Below are 19,615 nucleotides of genomic sequence, written 5' to 3'. Positions count from 1 at the left end.
CCATGTCACATTAACCAACCTTTGCATGATTTTCAGCCTTAGCCTTCAGTGCCTTAACCTTAGCAAATCAGAGGCAGTCAGCAATGCATTCCTGTAAAGGCCAGTCACATAGTCTGACATACCCAGCGACTCACTCCAACTAGTCCACAACTCACCCCGACAATGTAGTTGGAGGGCCGATCTTTGTATATATACGACCATACAACCAATGAATGCTCATCTGGAAGTACTAGGCATTATAATGCAGCAACAATGCATAAGGAAAACAGGTGTTCTGTACATTACAAACAGAAGAGAGGCTTGTCTGTGTGCTGTTTCATGTTTTACATATCACATCAGAAAGGAAAAGGAAAATAAGAGCTGAGATTGAAGCTAAACTCACCATACCTGTTAAACCTCCATACAGCATGAACTCTATCAGGCAGCGCATTACTGGCTGTTAGGAAAAGAGTCAAGTTGTGCTGGAAAGTCATCATTCGGTCGCTAAATTTAATATGCCTAGCGATTTTCAGTCCAACTGGTATGGTCTGGTGACAAGATCAGCAACTGCAGGCAGCATGTCTGAAGTACCCTCTAACCAGAAGTCACAAGATGAAACACGGGCTTTAGACAATATGTATATTTTAAAGCCAACAGTTTGATGCAAAGAGAGATAATACAAAAAAAGCCATGTCTTTCACTGTGTTTGCTTGCCAGCAGCATGAGTAAGCAAGTAAAACAGAAGCTGCTCTTTTTATTGGTTTAAGCTGGAGAGGTGAATACTTGCCATTGAATCCATTTGAGCAGCAGAGCATTAATAAGTGCAGAGATGGATAAGAGAGGCATAGGTCTTTGTAATTAACCATTAATACATTTTTTTTATTTTGTTAAAAGATATTTCTTCCCAAGAATTATATAAAAATACATTACTGTATATAAGTACCAACATATCAGAATTTTTAAATATACCACAATATGGATTCTAGGCCATACCACCCACTCCTGTACAGAGTCACTCAAATCATATATGGTACATTACTAGTAAACTACAAAACAAAAAAGATGGAGACCAGCTAATTGTACAAAAACGTGAAATTAAAAGCACTCAGAAATGTAACTGACAATGTCTCTGACTCCTTATTTACAAAAGCGGAGATTTAAAAGGTTCTTCTGAGCCACTCTTGCTATACCTGAGGACTGCATTTTACACTGAAAGCAATCGTTTCTAGGGTGCATACACAACCTAAACTAATCTGACTGGCCAGCATGCATTTTGACACTAGCATGTGCTTCACAATCACAGAACATACTATTGGTAAGATGTCAGACCTGTTTTAAAAGGAACCAACGTGACTGGTGACTAAATGCAGCTAACAAGGCTAGTAAGGATCTGTGTGTGATAAAATGCACTGAGGAATGTCTGCATACATTACTGGAATGAGAAATTAGTCATGTCTAAAATACAGAACCAATAAGATTCTTCTAAGAATAAGTCGGATCACCTAAATAAGAGCTGATATACATGATGCTTCCCAGAAATACAGGATGTCCTGCCTCCTTATTTCTTCACAGTAAAGAACTAGAGATGAAGCTCATTAGGAAAAGTGCAGTTAAAGATCTAAGTACTGAAAAGATTTTTTTGTGCAATTTGAAGAGACTTGTGAATTTCATCCTACACAGGGATAACAATGAGAAAGCAGTATGAATAATTAAGTAACATGTCACACTTAATCATGTCAAAGTAGCTTTAATGCTAAGTTGTTGTCTGGATGTGTATTTTGTACATTTTCCTGTGTCTGTGTGGGTTTTCCACCCACATCCCCAATGATGTGCAGGTTAGGTTAATTGCTAAATCTAAACTGAGCCCAAGGCGGACGTGGATGTGTGCTCAACTGTGCCTGCTGCAGTGGACACGCACCCTGTCCAAGGTTCCTACCTGCCTCATGCTAGGTGCTAAAAACCTCTGAACTTGTTAAAGCAAATTTAAGAATGTATTTACTGTATGTATAAATTATATGCCCCTGCATTAGAATCAGCGGTTTCAGAAAAAAAAATTACATAAGCATTTTACTAAGTAGTAGAATATTTGTCACTGTAATTTTAACCACTTGTTAGAGTCAATGCTTGTGACTCTTCTATAGAATCCTTGGTAACTTCCTAAAACTGAAAATCACTAAATATATGCTAAATAACAGCCAACAGGTAGATCTTGCCAAACCAGTCTTTCAGACTTTTCTGAACAGGCAACTGCAATGTTTCACACAATATTCTCATCATCTAAGCTCAATGCAGAAGCTAAAAAAAAAATGCAAACAAAATAATGGGTTACATCGTAAGAATTTTTGAATATAAACCAAGGGATGTTGTGTTTAGAATATATAATGCACTATAAGTGAGACCTCATTTGGAGTGTTGTGTGCAGTTCTGGTCACCACGTTACAAAACAGACACAGCAGTACTTGAAGCTGTATAGAGGAGAACGATGAAACGCATATCAGGACTTAAGGACATTGCCTACTCTGACAGACTCAGAGAGTTAAACATCTTTAGTCTTGAATAGAGAAGCCTGCATGGGTAACTAATCCAGGTTTTCAAAATCCTCAAAAACATTGATAAAGTAGATCCAGTAGAATACTTTTCAACTTAAAAGGAGAAGTTCTATATTTTTCAAGTTGAGGTTATTTTTTCACAAACATGCTATATATGCATTTGCCATGTGAAATTGTGTTCTAAATTAAAGTCTTCTATAAATTTTTAAAAAATCTAGAGCCTGTCGTGGTGTTTTATAATTGGAGTCAAAGCATAAAAACTTAGTGAAAAAGTCAAATTTTCAAGCCAAGAAAGTTATAGAGAATTATTCTGCATCTTGAGATTACACACACATTGTAACATAGCTTATAAATCCCATTTTTGAATAAAAAATAAATAAAATATATAGTGGGATTTTGCCACTTTAAGAAAAACCCAGCTGTGTGTGGTACCTCAGTGCTTGTCTTCCTCAACAATAACCTTTCATCCTTTCAAAAGAAGAGAGAAAAAAATTCACTAAAGTGCTCATAACGTGCTTGGTATCATGTTGACCTATTTCTGTATTTGTGTATGAGCTCCTCCCATGAAGGTCACTGCAATCTCAAAAACAAATAGAAAACATATCCCTACCTCAAGAAAAATAGCACCAGAAAAATGCAATAAAATGGTTATTTCCAGATCCCTTTGGTTGTCACAAACATCAGAAACATGGAAGGCATGCTTTCTTATACTGAAATGTTTTCAACTGCAAAGTGGGCATATTTATTAAGTTTTTAGGTATTTGTTTTCCAATTGGGATCCATGCCCCTTGGCTTGCATTATAAAATGCCAGGACAGGCTCTGTATTTTTTTCAAATTCATAGAAAACGCTTAACTTTAGAACACAATTTCACAAGGCAAATGCATGTATACCATGTCTGTGAAGAAATAACTAACTGTGAATCATGAACGTGGGCATTAGTGGAAATTAAGCTAAAGTGCATTTAGCCAGGAAGCACTTCTTTATTCAAAGAGTTATGGGAATCTAGAACAAACTATTGAGACATGTAGTTGAAGCAGAAACCTTGAAAACCTTTAAGAAGTATGTGAAGGAGATACTGGGCCAGCTATCAGCTAAACAAATAAGCTTGACGGACTAAGTGGCTTTCCTCTCATTTGTCAAATTCCTTCTGTTCACTTTTCCACCATTGACAACTGCAATTATCTATAAATGTGACCACAAATGTATTGATCAAACAGTAAGCCCTTCAATTACTGTCCAATAATTCCTTAATGCTATATACATACTCCATTTACACAGTTCTCCAGGGATGGGGAATCAGTCCTAAACACACTGATCAGTGTCAGATTTACTGTGTGTCTAGATGTCAATATCAAGGTAACTCTCTTGTCTGTTGCAGCTTATTGATCAAAAGCCAGCATACCTCTGGTATGGATCGATTTCTGATCATCTGATTATCTTATCAAACTTTGTAAGCAAACAATCTAAAGCCAAAATTGACACAACATTTCCATTTTTATTTGACACTTTCTCTGAAGACCTTATCTGTATGTGTTCAGAACTAAGGTTGACGCAGCACTTTTAACTGCATCGGGCTGTGCAGACAGTAATTTTAGAAGGCTTTTCCTTTCACTTTTTCCAAGCTGTTGGAATCACAGGAAGAAGAATTTGCTTCCATCTAGTGATTTGGCAGTCGCACAATAATTTGAAATAATTTGCAATAACTAAGACATTAGAGAACATTAAAATTGAATTTTCTCTATTAGGATTATAAAACTATGTTAATCTGAAAGGACTGTGTGTATATATTAAAAAAACACACACACACACAAAAGATCCATCCATTTTAAAATAAATGTATAAAACTCAGGAATAAAGAAACCAGTCTCCATCATGGCCACATTGGATATAAGTGAACCAACACTGGATGAGGCACCTGACAACAAGCCAGTTAACACTCACCCCAGGGGTGCAGCAGGAATATCAACACATGCACGGGCAAATCATCTAAACTCCACACTGGGAATTCAAGGTGTACAAGTATGAGGCAATTCTTGCAATAATAGAGCTATAAAAGAATAAAGGCTGACTGAAAGTAAAAAATAATACTTGACAGTATATTTTTAAAAGCTGTATACTTAAAGTGTGCCAGATCAGAAGACCGCTGCAATTTCAGAATTTTAAGTAATTATAGTGTACATCGAAGAAGACAACGTCACCCACCGTCCTTATCTCCGTTAAGATTTTCGGGGATCGAGCTTACATGTTCTATTAAATGCCTTACCCAGGTACTCCAGTTTATTCTCACAATCAGATGAGGTGCTTGTTTTGTGGATTGGCAAGGCCGGTGCCACATACCGTCCGGCACAGAACCCCAACATCGTGCAATGGAAAACAAGAGAGCGCACGGATCGATGGCTACCACGACACAACAAAGTGGCAACGGGACTGAAGGGGTCAAAAATGGCATGCTGAACCTAAGCCGAAGTACCGCTAACTTTTAGCCCATTCTCATGATTTTCCTAGTCCACCTGAGGGTAATTGTGCTCCTCTAGAGTCACCCCATCTTAAATTCAAGCGCGCGTACGGGACGCTCCTCTTTCGGGTTATTGTGCGCTCACCTGAAGTAGCGCATCTACTTGATGAGCTCCGCAATCAAATCTCTTGAGTTCTAAACAGGCACACCCCGATCAGCTTCCTGTGTTGTCTTACAATGGATAGTCTATTTATTATTATTTTTGAAGAGGACTTACACGATACTCACTATTACTAGGAAACTGTGCAGTCGCTTGTTCCTCTGTCAAGAGAAAAACAAAATTCTCAGAACTGACAACACAATCTAAACTCCTGTATTACTTAGTTACAAAAAACGGTTTTAAAAAGTTGGAAAGAGTAAAACGAAAGAGATGAGAAGAGAGGGGGGGTGGGGAGAGAGGGAGGCAGGAAGACAGTCCCGTTACTCGCACAGACGTCCACGCTGCACCGGGGTATAAAATAACATTTCAACGTGTTACAGACTGTACCATGCAGTTCCGTTCTTTAGCGAAAGACGTGAGGCAAACCAAAGCTCCTTAAAAAAACGCGGAGAGCAACCGTTAAAACGACGAAAAGGTAGAAGGGAAGGGTAACCAACCTGAGCACGCTATCCGACTCCTCTAGAGTGAAAGTGCTGATGTTGAGACTTTCCAAGCGGAGAGAGAGAGAGAGAGAGAACAGAGCTACGCTACACCGAGCGGTGTCCCTCCATTTCCTCTCTCCTCCTCCTCTCCCTGCCGCTCAGCCTGCTGCCGCCACTGGCGAGCAAGTAGGCGTGGTCCAGAAGCTTGCAATGCGTGTGGCCAACATTCCAGACCAATCATCGTCGAGGCAACACGAAGAAGACCAATGACAGAGCACGCTCCGCCCTAAAAACAACTGGCGTACGTCGCTTTCCGAATCTGGTTCAATGATAAAACATGAGACAGATGTTTTCATATTATTCATTCGTATTCTACGAAGTGTTACATGGTCAGGATTAATTTTACTAAATACCCACGTATAACCCATTGTTTTTAATATTTAGAAAACAGTTACGTTTGCTGAAAGGTTTCTCTAAATGCACTGTTTCAGCCGTTGAATGCTATACTTTATTGTCCTCTCTAGTTTTAAGCGCGAAGCGATTAAAATATGAACACAATTTATTGCCCCACTGCAAAGACAGAATGAGGACAAGAGAACGATTCCGGGAGCACGAGTCATCCAACTGGAACGCCTTCCCTCGATAAATGAAAAGGCGACAGAGAAGAATATTCTGTGCGTTTATGTTGTATTTGTTTAACCATAATTAATCATAATTTGCAGCTCATGTAATGAGAATTTTGCCTATGTTCTGCATTGTTTTTTTTTTTTTTTAGTATTCTTGCTATATGTGCAGCCCTTGCCTGGTATGTAGCACAGAGGTCCAAGAAAAATCATCTTTCATTCCATTCCATACTTGTGTGTGGACGGGATGACAATCAAGTTTACTTGACGTAAAATACAAAAACGAACACCCCCAGCCCCCCCACAGTCTAATGGGTGGCATACATTCCGAAGCATGCTGGGCGAGCTTGCAGTTTCGTGCCATTAATGAGGTCTGAAGCAAACTTAAAGGTTGGCATGCTTGATGAGTTACTTTGGCACACAAACCCGAAATGACCATAGCGCCATTGTTTACCTTTTGTATCTTGTGCTAATAAACAGTAAAAACATGTTGAGTAAGCACTTAATTTTCATGTTAAGATGACAGCAGGTAAAGCAGATAAAAAAAGGAATGGGCAATCTAGTGTGTAGCTAGTAATGTAGATTTGCAAATAGAAATGTGACAGCACTGTAGCGGTGATACTTGACTGTGATTGAAAAAATGCAGCATCAGATGAGCAGCAAAGTCATTAATGCCGCTCATAGACAATAAAGACAGGTTGGAGGGAACTATTGATGATTTATACCGCTAGTGGCTGTTTTATATTTTGAACACAAGATAAAAAACAGAAGATGAAACGGATGAACGCTGATAACTATGTAAGCCATCCCATAAGCTTTGAAGAGCGCTGACTATCAACAACTACTCATACATAGCACAATTTAAAAATTGTTAGAGTGTTTGAGCTGCATTGTTTGCTGCAGGTATTCAAGCAGAGCAACCCTAAAAAGGAGGTCTTAGAGAAAAGCTGGGGGCCTACAGATTGTATGGGAATAAGAGTGGGTGTAACTAGGAAGGGGCTGGGAATCCCCAATGTGTATGTGTGATGTGTTAAAAAGACATTCACTGTACCTAAAGGAAAGTTGTCAAGTGCTCTTTAGCTGATCATACAATTGAATGTGGACGGATTTAAACAAACTGAAATATATTGATAGTTCTGATGATTGAAATAACCAAAATAAGTTTTTGCTGTGGCAAAGCTGGCACTAGGCAGCCAGCCAAACTGCCACCCTTTCTGCTCTCAGGCCCACATCTGAAGCTTTCTGAAATACCATGAAGAAACAAAGATGTTTGGGTGAAGAGAGCATACTGGGTATCTTGCTAAAAATATGCAAGTATTCAACAAATCTCTGCAGTTCAATTCACAGTTAATCTGTTCTGTTGAGGAACTGATTATGTTGGGATGTTAATGGTTGCTTAAAGTGAAAGTTAATGAAAAGTGAATCGAAAGCCCCGGCCTATCAAACTGTTATTTGGATATTATGTGGCAAGGACATACTCAGTTGAAGCAAAAACTCTGCAGTTCTTCATGCCCATATCTAACCAGTCACAGGGATAGCAGCATAGATAATTTAAAAAATGGAATTACTGCACATCATTTAACTCGAGCTCACACTCAGGTTCACACTGTCACGTGTGCAACTACAATAATGAATTCTTGCCAAATTCTGAAAAAAGTCTGAACAAACCCTCATAATGAAAATTGGATATTTTTTACAATTAAGAACATGACATTTCCTCTGAGTTAGAGAAGGTGGATTAGGATTCCTCCAGTTAAGCAAAATAAATATTTGTGAAAGTAGTGTCCATCCATCCATTATCTAACCCGCTGAATCCGAATACAGGGTCACGGGGGTCTGCTGGAGCCAATCCCAGCCAATCCCAGGGCACAAGGCAGGAACCAATCCTGGGCAGGGTGCCAACCCACCGCAGGACACACACAAACACACCCACACACTAGGGCCAATTTAGAATCGCCAATCCACCTAACCTGCATGTCTTTGGACTGTGGGAGGAAACCGGAGTGCCCGGAGGAAACCCACGCAGACACGGGGAGAACATGCAAACTCCACACAGGGAGGACCCGGGAAGCGAACCCAGGTCTCCTTACTGCGAGGCATGAAAGTAGTGTGACATAGGATAATATAAACACTTTAATCCCAGCTGGTATTACAGTACTCTGAACTCTGCTGGTACAGCATTAGGAATTCGTTTAGAAATAAATCTATCTGAGTGATATACAAATATTTTTGCCCCCATGGTTTAGTTGTAGGGTTGCAGGCACCTGATGACATCTCTTATAGGTGGGATCTTACCCTGGGCAAAAATGTATAGTATGTGAATGATTAACAATGTATACCTGAATTATTACATTAAATGTACATGTTTGTTGCATAACTGAGCTAGAATGTATTTTGTGAATGTCTGATTTTCTTTTCAGAAATTATTAATAAGACGTCTCTTTCCGGGTGGGTCCTCCCTGCGTGGAGTTTGCATGTTCTCCCCGTGTCTGCGTGGTTTTCCTCCCACAGTCCAAAGACATGCAGGTTAGGTGCATTGGCGATCCTGAATTGTCCCTAGTGTGTGCTTGGTGTGTGTGTGTGCCCTGCGGTGGGCTGGCGCCCTGCCCGGGGTTTGTTTCCTGCCTTGCGCCCTGTGTTGGCTGGGATTGCCTCCAGCAGACCCCCGTGACCCTGTAGTTAGGATATACCTGTAGCGGGTTGGAAAATGGATGGATGGAAGATGGCTCTTTCCCATCGTTCCCTAAGATCATTAAAAGGTAAGTTGTTTGGAATTGTTTTCAGATGTTGTCTGTGTCTTCATGTGGAGTAGCCAGGTGAATAATGAGGGGTACTTTCCGATTTGTAAATGAAAAACAAAACATTACTTAGAGACTATATGCAGGTGGATGAGCCTACGGTGCCCTGGACAATCTGTCGGGCAGACAGCAGTTTGTCAGGCTCAAGGACTGTGTCACCGTTACAGATGTGAGCAACACTGGAGCATCACAAGGAATCGTTTGGTCACCATTTATCACCTCAGACTATAAATATAACATCAAGTCTGGATGGCCAGAATGGCCAGGCAATGGTGGGCAATTTAGCCAGAACTTTGGGATTCAGCCTCCTCTTTTCAAAAGATGCCCAGGGAGTTTTTATGACCACAGAGAGTTAGGACCTCGGTTTTATGTCTTATCTGAAAGAGGATGCCATTTTAACAGCACAGTGTCCCCTTCACTGCCCTGGCACATTGAGATCCCCACACATACTACAGGGTAATGTCCTCACCAACAGCTCTTGCAGCAGTAACCCAAGCTTTCCCTAGATAGTCTCCCATCCAAGTACTAGTCAGGCCTGAATATGCTTACCTTTGAAGTGCAGGTGGTATGGCTGCATGTTTGGCTTCCTTGCACACGAAACACGTTAAACACAACACATTAATGTTAGTTTTTCTTCAATTCTGTTTTATGTTCTCCCACAATACACAAGATCTGACCAAATCCTCTAAAAAACACCGAAATTAATACAGAAAGTGAGTGAAGTTAAAATACTTTTCACAGAGCACTGTAAATCTCTTTACATTAAAATACAACAACATTTGTGGTGAAGAACTCTCCTGTCTGTTTCCACTGCGTGTCATTTGAGGGCCGATCTCAGAAAAATGTGAAACACTGTGCTTATATGGGTAGGAACGGGACTTTAGTGTTAAAATACCAGCCTCGTCCCTTTCTGTTGTTTTTGACTTTACACATATTCTGGGGGTCCTTTTTCCACACTCAGATGACGTCTCACACTCCAAGCATATCCATCCTGCACTGTTTACTTTTTCTGAGGACCGTCAGCCCTGACGCCATTAGGCTGAGACACAGTTTTTATCCTGAGGTCATAAGGCTACTCAAGAGCCACTCATACAGATTAGTGCTTGAGCAGAACTGATGTGTTTTCTCGTATCTCCCATCGACTGTTATATTCGATGACTCTTGCTTGCTCTTATAACCTCTACTGTCACTAGTCTGCCAGAGACACTGAAGTACAGATGACAAAAAGCTTGAATTTCGTTTACCAGATCTCTTTCACTTATCTGCACTGACTTAGCGGTGTGAGAGTGAAAGTCTGTTTCTTCCATCCCATTTTCCCTGCTAAAATCCTTCTTGCCGATGCTATTCTCTATCACTTATATAATATTAGATTCCTGTAATGCTAATCCAGCATCATTAATTCTGTTAGTCAGCCTACTGCTTCAAAAATAGCAATTCTTACCGTCCCCATAACAATGTTAACATCAGCACTTTCTAGTATATAATGCAGGTGACTGTAAACTAGAATCTGAATAAAAAAACAAGCACTTCATGCAAAAAACACAGTTACCTAAAATCAAAGAAGAAAATTATAAAAAGTAGCAGTAATTGTATTAAAGAAGTGATAGTCTGCCAATTTTTAATATAACCCACTTAACCAACTCAAGGTTATGTACTTAAATCTATGCCAGTAACGTCATTAATAAGGCAGGAATCAGCCACATACAGGGCATCAGTCTATCTCAGGGCCTCATTCACACACATTGGTCGCCAACACAGAACCACCAGTTAACCAAATATGCGCATCACTGGGAATGTGACAGGGAAACTAAAGTACTCTAAAGAAAACGAATGCAGCCACAGAGTCAACACGCAACCTCTAGACAACATGCTGACTGTGCGTATAGGACTTGCATACCCACATGTCCATCCGTCTGTTAAAATTTATAATGATATGTCGATATATCCATCGATGCTCTTGAGCACATCATCAGGGATGTTACTGCGGTTATTGGGCATTTCACGTCTTTCAACGTCAGACACCCTCACCCAGGCAACCCATCCTCAGTTTATGTGCTCAGGTGGCATTTGCTTCTGTCTCCCCATGGGCCTCCTCTCCTCATTCAGAGTGATCGTGAGGCACTTGCTGATGCCTTCAAGGATGTTCCTGATGGCTCTAGTCCTCTCTCCAGGGATGCCAAGCGTGATGAAGACTCTACAGAGGGACTGCCCTACAATCAACTTCAGAGGGCATACACCTTGCCTTCATGCTCTGTTTATGGCATACCAGCACAAGATCCTCGTAACTGGCCTTATAACTTTCATGGGCCACCTCCAGTCAGTCCTTCCATGGGACTCTCTGCTCCAAAAGAACAATATACTAGCCAAAGTGCTCAGTGTTGCCCAGATATCTTATATATAAACGACGTCTACGCGTGGAAGTGTGTGGTCTCCTCCTCTGAGGAAACAGAAAACTCGCTTAGCCGCTAATAACACAAACGAGGCCAGCATGTCGGCAAAACAAAACCTCACAAGAAAGACAAAGTCGCTTAGCTGCTAACATCAGCAAAACGGTATCTTTTTATTTTCCTCCCGCCGCTAATCCACGAGCGATGAAAGCACGTTGGCAAGATGAATCCTCCTAGGAGAGAGATGCCCAGAGTAGTTCCTTTCAATTACTGGACATCTTTACATTTCAGTTTTTTTTCTGACAATTTCAATAGTTTCTAGGACCCCAGGCTTTTTACAGCACGGGCTTACACAGCTAGTATTGGTATAATAAGGTTATAGAAAGAAAAAAATATTTTATGTGTTTTATAAATGTTGAACTTTATGTCATTGCTGGCTGAAATGCAAGTGACCATCCATAATCAGCACTACCCCTTTACCAGTATCTCAAGAACTTCTTCTTTTTTGTATAATTGGATTCCATAACTGTGGTGAGTCCTTGCTGGGCAGCACGGCAACTATTCTGTGTGTTTCCTGGTTAATATGGTTTCACACGTAGATGTTTAATCTCATAGTCATAAACTGAAAGGCTTGTTGAATAATTGAATCATTTGTACTGCATGTAAGTTGGATAAAGCAACCATTTCGTGTGGTGTTTCCTCTAAGGAACCCCTCGACTTGTGGAAACTTTTGTATGTTAAGTTGGCTGAACTATAATATACATGCAGAATTTCATGAACACCTACTCAGTTGTTTTGGAATAATTAGCGTTTTTTTGTGGTGTTGGTCCTCCCATTTACGACTTCCCAATGAAATTCTTGAAGCTCCATGGAGCCTATATTTAAAACTGCACAAACAATAATGGAAATGAAAATTTGTGAGCCTTGACATAACTGATGTCCAAAAAAGCATGATTTTTGTGTTGGTCTCCCATCACATCGTTTCCAGAAAATCATTGATGGAGAATGTAGCCAGCACGGTAAATAGCACCAAACCTAAAATAATAAGATTTATTACTATTGGCTGAACTGTTGTGGTGTGATAACACAGTTTTTGGTGCAAAGTTTCATGAACTTTGAGTCACCCGCTCTGGAGTGATGCATTTTCCTCTCTCATCCTTGTATTATAAGCACCCTTTCCGATGAACTGTGTTAAGTGCCATATAGCCTATGTGATAAACTGGACCAAAGGAAAACTGCAAGCTAAATTTTGTGAAAACTGCTGCACTTGTCTTTTGCATGACAAACAAACCAAAAAAGGTACAATCTTTTTTTAGAACAATCTAGAGGAGAACCGGCCATTCAGCACAATAAAGCTTGCCAGTCCTAGCCACTTAGTTCTTGCAAAATAACATTGAGCTTTGAAAGTCCCAAAAGTCCTACTGTCTGCCACATCTCATGGTTGAAAATGAGGTCCTTAGTGTGGATAAATAACCTCAAATGAAGCCAAAACATTCAAAAGACAGACAGAGGGATTTATAATTAGATTTATATACAAGAAGATTAAGAAATGTAAAGATGGCTGGATCATCTGTTCCACAACTGGGTGTTGTTGGGTTCTCCTGTGCTACCATAGCACCCCAGCTTCGTATAAGACATACAGTACATAAACAAAGGACCTGTGTGTATATGGAGCAGTCCGCTCTGCTCACGCTCAACCACAGCCACTAGATGGCGCATTCGTGCACTTTTACGTTTTTTCGGCACTTGCATGCACTTCACTTCTCACTATGTAAGACGTGTGCAGCAAACGCTGTGTGCTAAAGACACAGATGAAAAGGCACAATGTTGAAATGAAGCAAACGTCGCGGCTCAACAACAGGTAAGTGAAATACCTCAGCAGCGGAGGACAAGGCTTGAAGTTTTCACAAAAAACTTAAGTCTGTCTGAAGGTATTTTCTCAAGATAAACATTATTAGGACTCATATGCCAGCGATGCAGCTAAGATATGGTGCCAGCAGTGTCTTAAGAGAGCCAGTGGGCAGCAAACACGGGTGGGTCCACATCCTCTGCTCTGGGTAATTCTTAGTTAGATGAAGCCTCTCAAATATAGTAAAACTGCTACGGAGTCTTTGGGTTGTATTTTTGTCCCGAAGACCACAAGCAGCTAGTATAAATGCTGTATATTTGACACCCCATGACCACATACCTTCATGTAGCCAGAAAGGACTGTAAAAGCCCCTAGATCTTGAAGTGTGCTATGACCATTTGGGGTGGGCAGTGAGTTGACCACAGTCACTAGTCTTTATCATTGCATACTGCACAGATCTGTGGACCCCCAGAGGTTTACTTTTGACCCTTCCGTCTCACCAGTGCCACTCAGCTCACTATTCAGCCTGCGTCCCTCTCTCTCATGTGGACTATTGCAGCTGTCTCCTGGCAGGGCTTTCATCAACTGATATCTAACATTAGCAGCCCCTCCAGAATGTCGCTTTTTGACTGGTGGTCTCTTTTACTTGATTTGCCCACCCTATCTCTTTCTGGTTTGCTCTCTCCACTGGCTTCCAGTTTCTGCAAGGATCTAATTCACAATGCTTGCCTTGACTTAGTGGTGCCAGTAGGCTCCTCAACAGTCTCAGGTCCCTAATAATGTCTCAGCAAGGAGCCCTCACTCTGCTCAGGCCTGTCTGCTGACTGTCCCTCCTCTACCCTGATGATAATATTTGAGGGTTGAGAAGCTAGTCCACCTTGACATCACTGCTCAATCTGCTGCCCTCCATCTATTTATATTCAGGCTGAGGGTAATGGTCCTCCAGAGAGTCATGTTGGTGGTGGAGTTTGGATCATTATTGTAAGAACTCTTAGGATTTTCTGGTATTTGTGGATTTTGTCTTTGGATTTTGTCCTGTTTGCTTCATCAGGCCGTGATCTTCAGCTCTCTCTGGATCGGTTCGCAGCTGAGTGTGAAGCGGCTGGGATGGTAATCAGCACCTCCAAATCCGAGAGCATGGTCCTCAGCCGGAAAAGGGTGAAGTGCCCACTCAGGGTTGGGAGCGAGATCCTGCCCCAAGTGGAGGAGATCAAGTATCTCGGGGTCTTGTTCATGAGTGAGGGAAGAATGGAGCGGAAGATCGACAGGCGGATCGGTGCGGCGTCCGCAGTGATGTGGGCTCTGCATCGGTCTGTCGTGGTGAAAAAGGAGCTGAGCCATAAGGCAAAGCTCTCAATTTACCAGTCAATCTACATTCCTACCCTCACCTATGGTCATGAGCTATGGGTTGTGACTGAAAGAACGAGATCGCAAATACAAGCGGCTGAAATGAGTTTCCTCCGCAGGGTGTCTGGGTTTTCCCTTAAAGATAAGGTGAGAAGCTCAGTCATCCAGGAGGGGCTCAGAGTAGAGCCGCTGCTCCTCCGTTTCGAGAGAAGTCAGATGAGGTGGCTCGGGCATCTGATCAGGATGCCTCCTGGACGCCTCCCTGGTGAGGTGTTCTGGGCACGTCCAACCGGGAGAAGGCCCCGGGGAAGACATAGTCCCTCCATTGTGTCCTGGGTCTCCTGGCTGGCCTGGGAACACCTCGGGATTCCCCCGGAAGAGCTGGAAGAAGTGGCTGGAGAGAGGGAAGTCTGGGCCTCTCTGCTCAAGCTGCGACCCCGGATAAGCGGAAGAGGATGGATGGATGGATTTTGGACAGGCTGTGTTTGCTTTGAGTTACCTTTTGGGCAAATCCTTTCTGCCTTGCAGTTCTGTGCTTTCTTTTTCATTATTTATCAAATGATTCCATTTTATTATTAATTATGGCTCTGGATTTTGTTTAGTTTAACAACTGCAGACTCCTTTCATTATTCTGATGCTGCTGGAAAACAACAATTTAAACATCATACATATGAATCCTGGAATTGATCTTGACTCCTGCTTTTCTCTTAATGGCCCTGTAACGGTAAAAGCAATTTACGAAGCGGATGTGTGGGTGACGAGGTATCTCTAAGCATTCCCTGACCACATCCCAAGTAAACATCGCCTGTCCCGGTAGGAGTGTAGGTGCGGGCATGAGCATACTTACTGCAGGTCTGGCTCTTTCTTTACCCGTAATGTTTTTATTTATCCTCCAGTTGGCTGTAAAGTAAAAAGCCAGTGGTGAAAATGGTTGCATATACAGTATGTAGGTGTGTTTAAAGATGAAATACCTACAGTGAAACATAACAATAAAAATAATAATTCTTTACATTTACTTTTTCTTTTCTCGCTGCTCACAATGCTTTTTTCATACTGAGTGGGTTAGTACCACAATGTGTAGCATCCACCTGGATGATTCAAAGGCAGCCATTTTTGTGCCAGTACACTCACCACCCATGAGCATTAAATGGCGAAGTGGTGGAAGAGATAGCTGGTTAGAGACAGGGGATGATTAGGGGGCTAGAATGACTAGACCACGGGGGGCAGTTTAGACAGGACCTCAGGATACATCCAACTCTTTACAAGGGATGCCCAGGGATTTTTTATGACCATAAAGAGTGAGGAGCTCATCTGAAGAACGATGCCATTTATTACAGCAGGAGTCGCCAACTCCAGTCCTGGAGGACCACCGTGGCTGCAGGTTTTCTTTCTAACCCTTTTTTTTTAATGAGTGCCCTGTTTGTGCTACTAATTAACTTCTTGTGAATTCATTTTAATTGACTTCTCTTTTAAGATTTGGTTCCCTTGATTTCCTCAGAATTGCTTCATTTCTTTCCTTAAATGGCACCCAAAGAGAAATGAAACGTGAAGTGAGGGAGCCAACAGAAGACCAACTAAGTCAGGGTCTCAAACTCCAACCAATTTCACTCCAACCAGCCGCTTAATGAGGTGCCAATCCTTGTCGTTAATTAAACCCGATCTTTAATTCTGTGCCTTGTTGCTGCTCTCATGGTGCATTAGCAGACATTTACAAAACTGTTGATTATCTCTTTTCTAACACTGATAAAATGTTTTGTGGACGTGAGCATATCGACATTCCTGAGACCTTCATCTTTCTTTATTTTCAGATAATGTGCGATGGACAACAGTTGTTTAGGCTCATTTTGTATCTCACTACTGTTTGGCTGCTAATTAAGGAAAAAGAAACAATTAAGGGGTCCGAGTCTTCAAGAACAAGTCAATTAGAAGGAATGGAAAAGGAGTTAATTAGCAGCAAAAACAGGCGACTCATTAAGAAAACGGTTAGAATGAAAACCTGCAGCCACGGTGGTCCTCCAGGACCGGAGTTGGCAACCCCTGTTTTACAGCATGGTGTCCCCGTCACTGCACTGGGGCATTGGGATCCACATTCAGAGCACAGGGTGTGTGTGCCCCCTGCTGGTCCACCACAAGCTTTTCCTGGTTGGTCTTACCATCCAAGTAGCGGCCAGGTCTGAACATGCTTGGCTTCAGGTGGACGACCTTTTCGTGTCACTGAATGACGTTTGTCATTTCAAGCTCAATCTCTGTAAGTAGATGCGGCTGTTCTGTCTGTTCTAAGTTAAAGGAGGGTGACCTTAGCAGAAAATAAGTGTAACTATATCCTTCTTCTTTTTCTTACTTCACAACTCCTGCTCATTATCCTGGCTTTCATCTGCCTACTGCAAACCACTGACGATGCTCACGCCCTCCTGCGTCTTTACATTTCAGCATCCGTCCTTGACAATCGCAGCTCTCCTTGGTAAAACAGGAGATGTGCAGCATCAGACTGTCATCCCGAAATGAGTGGCGCATTGACACTTTGGCAAGCAGTTGAGATCAATTCAATTAGTCCGCCCTCATTCGATCGAATTACCGAGCACTACCTGTGTTCATCGGGAGTAAATGACATCCAGTACAATGCAGCCTATTACACTACAAACACACGCGCCTAAAACGACTTTCTAATAATACCATTAAATACCCCAGGGGCCAGTAACAGAGGACATTTTCACTGAGACGTTTACTGGCAGCCGTTCAAAGCAATAACAACCACGTAACTTTCAGCTACTGTGGAACAGCTTATGTGACCCTGCTGAATTCATAAACCTGTAAGTATTTGTCCGGCACTCTGTGGGTCGTGATTTAAGTTCAAAATGCAAAAGAGTGGAAAATGAAGAAAGCTTTGAGGTTAAAGTACTGATTGGTATGATCACAGCACTGAGGGATACGCTTTATCCTCGCACTTGGAGAGTCCACTGTGAAGGGCATCATCAGACTCTCAGGGGTCAGCCATTTAAGGACACGTCCATCTGCTGGTTTCCTGGAGCCCATCTTTATGCGGCTACTGTACAGAGTCATGATAGCAATAGCGAGCACTGCTGTGGCAACATGGATTCAAAGTCTTGGGTTCAAATCTTGCCCCAGGTAAAGACTGTGTGATGTTGTCTGTTTGCAGGTTGCTGCCAGTTGAGGCTGTGTATGTGAGTGTGCCCAGGTGCCCAGTCCAGATTTACTTTTTGCTACTGGGATAGGCTTTCACTGTCCATGACTGCACATTGCACTAACTGGGTTATCAAAATGGATGACTTGAAATGTAAGGGTACAAAACAGATAAAATAAATTCACAGCAGACACAGCAGCCCCCTCAAAATGAATGCTGTCCTTTTAAGGGGGCACTCACCAAATAAGGGGCACCGCTAGGAGTAGGCCATATAACAAGGGCCCTTGTGCTCCAAGAACCCCTCTTTATGTGCATTTTCCTTTTAATTGTTGCTTAGTTATTTTTGGATTATTAGTTTTCATGTCTTTGTGTAATTCTGTTAGTTTTGTGTATTATTTAGTACTGGCTGTGTGTATGTGTCCCTGGGGATGGACTGGCACCCCAACTGGGATGAAAGGTGATTCCTGGCCAGTATAGCACAAGGACAGGGGGAGACAACCTGGCTGAACTACATGCCCCCCACCACCACCCCCCCAACATGCTAGGTGGCAGCCTCCCTGGGTGTCGCTTACCATTGTGGATACCAGCAAGGCACACTGGGTATTGTAGTCCTGTAGGGCAGCATTGTCAAGTTCGATTGGTGCCAACAGGGAATCCTGCAGAGATTCATCATTCTTTCTTTTTGGGACTTTCCAATTGCTTTATGCCCCTGGTAGGGTCACCCAAGTCAAACTGGTCTTAGGTGAGGGATGAGACAAAGAGCGGTTCAACCAAACCTCCTATGAAAAACAAAAACCTTGGATGATGTTTTCCCTTGCCCGGACACGGGTCACAGGGGCCCCCCTCTGGAGCCAGGCCTGGAGGTGGGGCTTGATGGCGAGCGCCTGGTGGCCGGGCCTACACCCATGGGGCTCGGCTGGGCACAGCCCGAAGAGGTAACGTGGGTCCTCCTTCCCATGGGCTTACCACCTGTAGGAGGGGCCAAGGAGGTCGGGTGCAGTGTGAGTTGGGTGGTGGCCGAAGGCGGGGACCTTGGTGGTCCGATCCTCGGCTACAGAAACTGGCTCTTGGGACATGGAATGTCACCTCTCTGAAGGAGAAGGAGCCTGAGCTAGTGCGCGAGGTCGAGAGGTTCCGGCTAGATATAGTCGGGCTCACCTCGACGCACAGCTTGGACTCTGGAACCAATCTCCTTGAGAGGGGCTGGACTCTCTACCACTCTGGATTTGCCATTGGTGAGAGGTGCCGAGCGGGTATGGGCATATTTATTGCCCCCCGACTTGGAGCCTGTACATTGAAGTTTACTCCGGTGGACGAGAGGGTAGCCTCCCTCTGCTTTCTGGTGGGGGGACGGGTCCTGACTGTTGTTTGTGCGTATGCGACGAACAGCAGTTTGGAGTATCCACCCTTTTTGGAGTCTCTGGAGGGGGTGCTAGAGGGCATACCTTTTGGGGACTCCCTCGTACTGCAGGGAGGCTTCAATGCTCACGTGACCTGGAAGGGCATGATTGGGAGGAATGGCCCCCCGATCTGAACCCGAGCTGTGTTTTGTTATTGGACTTCTGTGCTCGTCACGGATTGTCCATAACGAACACCATGTTCAAGCATAGGGGTGTTCATATGTGCACTTGGCACCAGGACACTCTAGGCCTCAGGTCGATGATCGACTTTTTGGTCGTGTCGTCGGACTTGCAGCCATATGTCTTGGACACTCGGGTGAAGTGAAGGGCGGAGCTGTCAACTGATCACCACCTGGTAGGCCCAAATGTGTCGTGAGGGTCTGCTGGCAACGGCTGGCAGAGTCCCCTGTCAGAAGTAGCTTCAACTCCCACCTTCAGCAGA

General features: G+C 42.9%; 1 protein-coding gene across 4 annotated transcripts in view; it reads right to left on the bottom strand.

Annotated features, from left to right (window-relative positions):
• Nucleotides 1–5,772, bottom strand: part of elmo1 (engulfment and cell motility 1 (ced-12 homolog, C. elegans)) — a 530,141-nt gene extending 524,369 nt beyond the window's left edge. For all 4 annotated transcript variants that reach the window (XM_039737602.1, XM_039737605.1, XM_039737604.1 and 1 more), the window contains exon 1: nucleotides 5,643–5,772. The gene's annotated coding sequence lies outside the window, so the exon portion shown is untranslated. The remainder of the gene's footprint in view (nucleotides 1–5,642) is intronic.
• Between the last annotated feature and the right edge of the window lie 13,843 nt (nucleotides 5,773–19,615).

The sequence above is a fragment of the Polypterus senegalus genome, chromosome 15 (assembly GCF_016835505.1).
Source record: "Polypterus senegalus isolate Bchr_013 chromosome 15, ASM1683550v1, whole genome shotgun sequence".
Lineage (NCBI taxonomy): Eukaryota > Metazoa > Chordata > Cladistia > Polypteriformes > Polypteridae > Polypterus > Polypterus senegalus.
The sequence above is the reverse complement of the archived record's forward strand: the minus strand, read 5'-3'. Positions and strand labels throughout refer to the sequence as shown.